Here is a 7,518-nt window from a genome sequence, read left to right as displayed (position 1 = left end):
GGCTATCTACTGTACCCCAGATAGGGGACTGAAACATCCTGCTAACGGGTCCGGCTGGAGCAGGAAAAACCTCAGTGGGGTGTGATGTCACTCACAGACTGGGAATGCCTGTCATTGACATGGACGACCATGTCCTGGAGGTGACATGGAAGGTGCCGTGGCTGACAAGCTTTCCGAGGTCAGAGGTGAACATTTCCTGGAAGAAGAGGGGCAGGCTGTGTGCAAATTCTCCACTGCTGGTAGTGTCATCTCCCTAATGGGATCCAACCCACTCCACTCTGGGGCTATGCAGCACCTAAAACAAGTACTCCTGAGTGGCGCAGTGGTCTAAGGCACTGCATCGCAGTGCTAACTGTGCCACTAGAGATCCTGGTTCGAATCCAGGCTCTGTCGCAGCCGGCCGCGACCGGGAGACTCATGGGCGGCGCACAATTGGCCCAGCGTCGTCGAGGGTAGGGGAGGGAATGGCCGGCAGGGATGTAGCTCAGTTGATAGAGCATGGCGTTTGCAACGCCAGGGTTGTGGGTTCGATTCCCACGGGGGGCCAGTATAAAAAAATATATATGTATTCACTAACTGTAAGTCGCTCTGGATAAGAGCGTCTGCTAAATGACTAAAATGTAAATGTAAAACACAAAGGACTGGTAGTGTATCTAGATGTAGCCACCGATGACATCATACAGAGACTCTCCAGGATGAAGGTGAACAGGAATGTGGGCCAGGAGGCTGAGATCCCCATGAGGCAGATTCTACACTACAGGAAGCAGTTTTATGAGAAATGGTTTGACACTAGAGTGCTCTGTGGGACTGGAGATACTGTTGAGGAGATTGCAGAGAAGGTGCTTCAGGCTGTGAAGAGATACCAGAACTCTGATTCGGAGACCACTGTGTCAACCAGGAGTGATAACGGATTATCTAGTGATCCAAAATACTTTAGTGAAGTTGTTGTTGAGGGTTGAGCTCCTGATGGTGGACTATACATGCCCCAAAAAGGCTTTCCGAAGCTCGACGCACGAGAATGCTGAGACTAGCAGACATGCCCTATCCTGAACGAGCCATCCTTGAAAATTGCTATACACCCCATGGATATCCCTGGTACAGATCTCAGAAGAATGGTGTTCAGAGCTTACGGGGTTAACTTTGCCAGCAAGACCGTTGCACCGGTGAAACACCACATTCATAACCAGTTTGTGCAGGAGTTCTTCCACGGCCCTACTGCTTCGTTCAAAGACCTGGCCTTGTAGTTGATGCCTTAGCTCTTCAGCTATTGTCTCCCACAAATGTGCAACTACCTCATCCTTGTGGCAGCATCCGGTGACACAGACAGTGCAGTGCTGAGTGGGTTTGGCAGCCTGAATGACCTGGACCGGCAGAGGGTCGGCTTGCTAGTGTTCTTCTCAGAGGAGTGAGTGAGATGGAGAAGCTACAGATGACAGGCTACAAAGAGGGCAATGCTAGGGCTGTCAGTGTCCTATCAGACTTCTGCCAGAGGGCATTCATATTTTGGGATTCAGTTCTGACAGGGCACTTGGCTGTGGAGTATGGTACTGTCATCAGTACCTCTAACCATCAACTGGGCAAGGCTGCTACCACAGGTGAGGTCATGGTAGTACTTATGTTATTACAGCTCAGAAAATGAGCTTGATATATGAACTGTAAAGTGATTATTTTTGTATTTGTATTATAGGGGACTACAAACACATATTTGTTATATTCAGGGGTGGGGATGTATACATTCTAAATTAACATTCATTCATTAAATATAGGCTAAACAATGAATAATTGTTTGATTTAATTCAGGGCAATTCCATGGTAACAGAATGATGCTGAGACACATATTTTTCACTTTAAAAGTATGTCAAACAAAAAACACTTATTACACAAAGTTAAACAAACCATACAACTCTGTGCACAATGACTCCTATTAACAATTTCCACTGGCAATTTTACAAAAAGTGTGTGTGTGTGTGAGCATATGTTGTGTGTGTGTTGGAGTGTTGGAGTGTAAGTATGTGTGAATGTGTGGGTAGAGTCCAGTGAGTGTGCATAGAGTCAGTGCAAGAGATTCAGTGCAAAAAAGTGTCAATGGAAATAGTCCAGGTAGTCATTTGATTAACTGTTCAGCAATCTTATGGCTTGGGGGTAGAAGCTGTTCAGGAGCCATTTGGTCCCAGACTCGGCACTTTGGTACCGTTTGTCATTGGTGAACAGGAAGTACAGGAGGGGACTAAGCACGCACCCCTGAGGGGCCCCCGTGTTGAGGGTCAGCGTGGCGGATGTGCTGTTGCCTACCCTCACCACCTGGAGTGGGCCGTCAGAAAGTCCAGGGTCCAGTTGCAGTGGGAGGTGTTCAGTCCCAGGGTCCTGAGCTTAGTGATGAGCTTGGAGGGCACTATGGTGTTTAATGCTGAGCTGTAGTCAATGAACAACATTCTCACATAAGTGTTCCTCTTACCCAGGTGGGAGAGGGCTGTGTGGAGTACAATAGAGATTGCACCATCTGTGGATATGTTGGGGTGGTATGCAAATTGGAGTGGGTCTAGGGTTTCTGGGATAATGGTGTTGATGTGAGAGATGACCAGCCTTTCAAAGCACTTCATGGCTACAGACGTGAGTGCTCCGGGGGTTAGTCATTTAGGCAGGTTACCTTAGTGTTCTTGGGTACAGGGACTATGGTGGTCTGCGTGAAACATGTTGGTATTACAGAGTCAGTCAGGGACATGTTGAAAATATCAGTGAAGACACTTGCCAGTTGGTCAACGCGCGCTCGGAGTACACGTCCTGGTAATCCGTCTGGCCCTGCGGCCTTGTGAATGTTGACCTGTTTAAAGGTCTTACTCACATCGGCTACGGAAAGCGTGATCACAGTCGTCCGGAACAGCTGATGCTCTCATGCATGTTTCAGTGTTACTTGCCTTGAAGCGAGCATAGAAGTAATTTCGCTCGTCTGGTAGGCTCGTGTCACTGGGCAGCTCACGGCTGTTCTTCCCTTTGTAGTCTGTAATAGTTTGCAAGCCCTGCCACATCCGACGAGCGTCAGAGCCGGTGTAGTACGAGTCGATCTTAGTCCTGTATTGAGCCTTTGCCTGTTTGATGGTTCGTCTGAGGGCATAGCGGGATTTCTTATAAGCTTCCGGGTTAGAGTCCCGCTCCTTGAAAGCAGCAGCTCTACCCTTTAGCTCAGTGCAGATGTTGCCTGTAATCCATGGCTTCTGGTTGGGGTATGTACACTACCGTTCAAAAGTTTGGGGTCACTTAGAAATGTCCTTGTTTTCGAAAGAAAAGCAATTTTGTTGTCCATTAAAATAACATCAAATTGATCAGAAATACAGTGTAGACATTGTTAATGTTGTAGATGGCTATTGTAGCTGGAAACTGCTGATTTTTTATGGAATATCTACATAGGGGTACAGAGGCCCATTATTAGCAACCATCAGTCAATGGCACGTTGTGTTTGCTAATCCAAGTTTAGCATTTTAAAAGGCTAATTGATCATTAGAAAACCCTTTTGCAATTATGTTAGCACAGCTTAAAACTGTTGTGCTGATTATAGAAGCAATAAAACTGGCCTTCTTGAGACTAGTTGAGCCTTCATTTCTTCTGAGAAATGAAGGCTATTCCATGCGAGAAATTGCCAAGAAACTGAAGATCTCGTACAACGCTGTGTACTACTCCCTTCACAGAACAGCACAAACTGGCTCTAACCAGAATAGAAAGAGGAGTAGGAGGCCCCGGTGCACAACTGTGCAAGAGGACAAATACATTAGTGTCTAGTTTGAGAAACAGACGCCTCACAGGTTCTCAACTGGCAGCTTCATTAAATAGTACCCGCAAAACACCAGTCTCAACGTCAACAGTGAAGAGGCAACTCCGGGATGCTGACCTTCTAGGCAGAGTTGCAAAGAAAAAGTCATATCTCAGACTCGCCAATAAAAAGAAATGATTAAGATGGGCAGTCTGAGATATGGCTTTTTCTTTGCAACTCTGCCTAGAAGGTCAGCATCCCGGAGTCGCCACTTCACTGTTGATGTTGAGACTGGTGTTTTGCGGGTACTATTTATTGTGCTAGCAAAACAGTCCTGTAGCTTTGCATCTGCTTCATCTGACCACATTTGTATTGACCGAGTCACTGGTGCTTCCAGCTTTAGATTTTGCTTGTAAGCAGGAATCAGGAGGATAGAATTATGGTCAGATTTGCCGAATGGAGGGCGAGCTTTGTACGCATCTCTTTGTGTGGAGTAAAGAAAAAAACTCTTGTTTTTTCCCCCCTGGTTGCACATTTAACATGCTGGTAGAAATTAGGTAAAACTGATTTAAGTTTCCCTGCATTAAAGTCCCCGGCCACTAGGAGCACCGCCTCTGGATGAGTGTTTTTCTGTTTGCTTATGGCCGTATACAGTTCATTGAGTGCGGTCTTAGTGCCAGCATCGGTTTGTGGTGGTAAATAGACAGCTACGAAGGATATAGATGAAAACTCTCTTGGTAGATAGTGTGGTCTACAGCTTATCATGAGATACTCTACCTCAGGCGAGCAAAACCTTGAGACTTCCTTAGATATCGTGCACCAGCTGTTGTTTACAAATATACATAGACCGCCACCCCTTGTCTTACCATAGGCTGCTGTTCTATCCTGCCGATACAGTGTATTACCCGCCAGCTGTATGTTATTCATGTCTTCGTTCAGCCACGACTCTGTGAAACATAAGATATTACAGTTTTTTATGTCCCGTTGGTAGGATATACGTGCTTGTAGTTCATCCACTTTATTATCAAGCGATTGCAAATTGGCCAATAGTATCGATGGCAAAGGCAGATTAGCACTCGTCGCCGGCTCCTTACCAGGCACCCCGATCTCCTTCCGCGATATCTACTTTTCTTTCTACTGCAAATGACGGGGATGAGGGCCTTGTCGGGGGTCTGGAACAAATCCCTCTAGTCCGACTCATTAAAGAAACATTCTTAGTCTAGTTCAAGGTGAGTAATCGCTGTTCTGATGTCCAGAAGCTCTTTTTGGTCATAAGCGACGGTAGCAGCAACATTATGTACTAAATAAGTTACAAACAATGCGAAAAAACTAACAAAATAGCATTGTTGGTTAAGAGTCCATAAAACGGCAGCCATCCCCTCCGGCGCCATCTTGCCCCCTCTAAACAATAGAGATCGCACACCAGCTATTCTTAACAAAGAGACACACCCCTCCCCCCTAACCATACCCGACGCTGCCGTACGTTTTTGATGTATATTATGCATGTCCTTGTTCAGCCACAACTCTGAGAAACACAGGATTTTACAATTCTTCATAACAGAGGATAGGGGGCGGTTTATTTGCACGCCAGCGTAGTTTCATCAGTATCCCTGTCCGTCTGACCCTTTTGTGGCGTCGCTTCCTTTTCCGAGATTAGGGCCTTGTCCGGAGTAAGCAGAACATCCACAGCAGCTGACTCGTTGAAGTAGAAGTTGTCATCCAAATTAAGGTTAGTGATTCCGATGTCCAGAAGCTACTTTCGGTCATAGGAAATTATGGTAGAGACATTATGTACAACAACAAAAATATCTGGGTAAAAAAACACACACAATGTAGCAGAATTGGTCGGGAGACGGAAAAACGGCTGCTGTCCTCTACAGCGCCATCTCCCATTAACTGGCGAGAGAGAGAAGAGAGAGAGAGAGTTGTCCAGCCACGTGGAGTTCCAGGTCTCTGGCAGCCTCTGGAACTGCCGTTCTGCGGCCAACAAGGCAGAGTTCATCCCAGCCTATGCTACCCTCCAGTCCCTCGACTTCTTGGCGCTGACAGAAACATGGATTACCACTGAAAACACTGCTACTCCTACTGCTCTCTCCTCGTCTGACCATGTGTTCTCGCATACCCCGAGAGCATCTGGTCAGCGGGGTGGTGGCACAGCAATCCTCATCTCTCCCAAGTGGACATTCTCTCTTTTTCCCCTGACCCATCTGTCTATCTCCTCATTTGAATTCCATGCTGTCACAGTCACTAGCCCATTCAAGTTTAACATCCTTATCATTTATCGCCCTCCAGGTTCCCTTGGAGAGTTCATCAATGAGCTTGACGCCTTGATAAGTTCCTTTCCTGAGGATGGCTCACCCCTCACAGTTCTGGGTGACTTTAACCTCCCTACGTCTACCTTTGACTCATTTCTCTCTGCCTCCTTCTTTCCACTCCTCTCCTCTTTTGACCTCACCCTCTCACCGTCCCCCCCTACTCACAAGGCAGGCAATACGCTTGACCTCATCTTTACTAGATGCTGTTCTTCTACTAATCTAACTGCAACTCCCCTCCATGTCTCCGACCACTACTTTGTATCCTTTTCTCTCTCGCTCTCCTCCAACACTAATCACTCTGCCCCTACTCAGATGGTAATGCGCCGTCGCAACCTTCGCTCTCTCTCTCTCTCGCTACTCTCTCCTCTTCCATCCTATCATCTCTTCCCTCTGCTCAATCCTTCTCCCTCCAATCTCCTGATTCTGCCTCCTCAACCCTCCTCTCCTCCCTTTCTGCATCCTTTGACTCTCTATGTCCCCTATTCTCCCGGCCGGCTCGGTCCTCCCCTCCTGCTCTGTGGCTTGACGACTCATTGCGAGCTCACAGAACAGGGCTCCAGGCAGCCGAGCGGAAATGGAGGAAAACTAGACTCCCTGCGGACCTGGCATCTTTTCACTCCCTCCTCTCATCTCATCTGCCTCTAACCATAGGAAGCTCTTTGCCACCTTCTCCTCCCTGCTGAATCCTTCTCCCCCCTCCTCCCTCTCTGTGGATGACTTCGTCAACCATTTTGAAAAGAAGGTTGACGACATCCGATCCTCGTTTGTTAAGTCAAATGACACTGCTGGTCCTGCTCACACTGCCCTACCCTATGCTTTGACTTCTTTCTCCCCTCTCTCTCCAGATGAAATCTTGCGACTTGTGACGGCCGGCCGCCCAACAACCTGCCCGCTTGACCCTATCCCCTCCTCTCTTCTCCAGACCATTTCCGGAGACCCTATCCCCTCCTCTCTTTTTCAGACCATTTCCAAAGACCTTCTCCCTTACCTCACCTCACTCATCAACTCATCCTTGACCGCTGGCTATGTCCCTTCCATCTTCAAGAGAGCGAGAGTTGCACCCCTTCTCAAAAAACCTACACTCGATCCCTCCGATGTCAACAACTACAGACCAGTATCCCTTCTTTCTTTTCTCTCCAAAACTCTTGAGCGTGCCGTCTTTAGCCAACTCTCTTGCTATCTCTCTCAGAATGACCTTCTTTATTCAAACCAGTCAGGTTTCAAGACTGGTCATTCAACTGAGACTGCTCTTTTCTGTGTCATGGAGGCTCTCCGCACTGCTAAAGCTAACTCTCTCTCCTCTGCTCGTCCTTCTAGACCTGTCTGCTGCTTTTGATACTGTGAACCTTCAGATCCTCCTCGCCACCCTCTCTGAGTTGGACATCTCCGGCGCGGCTCACTCTTGGATTGCATCTTACCTGACAGGTCGCTCCTACCAAGTGGTGTGGTGAGAATCTG

At 47.6% G+C, this 7,518-nt stretch overlaps 1 pseudogene; it reads left to right on the top strand.

Moving 5' to 3' along the window:
* The first annotated feature begins 32 nt into the window (after positions 1 to 32).
* Positions 33 to 1,610, top strand: LOC121549566 (annotated as a pseudogene).
* Positions 1,611 to 7,518: the final 5,908 nt, after the last annotated feature.

This window comes from Coregonus clupeaformis, chromosome 34 (genome assembly GCF_020615455.1).
Source record: "Coregonus clupeaformis isolate EN_2021a chromosome 34, ASM2061545v1, whole genome shotgun sequence".
NCBI classification, from domain to species: domain Eukaryota; kingdom Metazoa; phylum Chordata; class Actinopteri; order Salmoniformes; family Salmonidae; genus Coregonus; species Coregonus clupeaformis.
This window is presented reverse-complemented; position numbering and strand designations above follow the sequence as displayed.